Source organism: Ceratotherium simum, chromosome 2 (assembly GCF_057802395.1).
Source record: "Ceratotherium simum simum isolate JZ-2026a chromosome 2, ASM5780239v1, whole genome shotgun sequence".
Classification (NCBI taxonomy): domain Eukaryota; kingdom Metazoa; phylum Chordata; class Mammalia; order Perissodactyla; family Rhinocerotidae; genus Ceratotherium; species Ceratotherium simum.
Genome location: NC_141901.1, coordinates 77,280,927 through 77,281,873, shown reverse-complemented (window position 1 = coordinate 77,281,873; position 947 = coordinate 77,280,927).

Below are 947 nucleotides of genomic sequence, written 5' to 3'. Positions count from 1 at the left end.
AATATTGCTTTACCGTGGAGTGATTAAATCCGTGGCGTCTCAGGTAAGAATGTTGGGTTCAGATCCTTACTCTGCCATTTACTGGCTATGTGATCTTGACAAGTTACTGAAACTGTGTGCCTCAGTTTCCCCAGGCATAAAATGAAGGTGATAGTCAATCTTACCTTCACAGTTGTAGTTAGGATTAAGTGAGAGAATCTCTGCCCTTGTAAGCATTGAATAAATGAAACTATTAATATCATTCGCTCAGCCTCAATAGTAATTAGCACACTACCAGATTTTTTTTATATATTTGTATAAAAACAAGCAGCATATATGTATAAAAACATTCTTTATTGGGCAGGATTTTTTTTAATTTCCTCTAATAACTTTATCAAATCTTCTTTAATTTATCAAAGTATTTAAAATTTTTAATTTATGTTTCAAAGCCATCTTACCTCATTTGGTGTTATTTATATTTAATAATCTTACATCCTCTTCCATTATTTATACCCTTGGCAAATAATCTAAATAACAGTTAAATTGCTTTGCAAAACTGAAGAACAACATTAACATTACTGTTTCTATTCATTTCATTATGAAATTTATTAATTTTCACATTACGCTCTGCAGAAAATAAAAGAATATGTCTATATTTAGGAAATGAGCTGAAATTAGAAGGTATAGAAAAAACTTCCCAAGTAATAATGTGCAATGTATTTTATAAAAAGATCTGCTCTCTTCTATGTTTCAGATCACTTTTACAGTAACATACAATAAAATAATTGTGTAAACTGAAGTCAAATATTTTCCCATATATGTAACATTGACCTTTATACACTCAACGTCCCACAGCAGTCAACAATGATAATGTTTAGGAGTATATATATATATCTATGGAGAGAAAGGTGGTGAAAGAAAGCCTCTTGAAGAAACCGACATTGGGGCCAGGACAACTCAGAGGAACC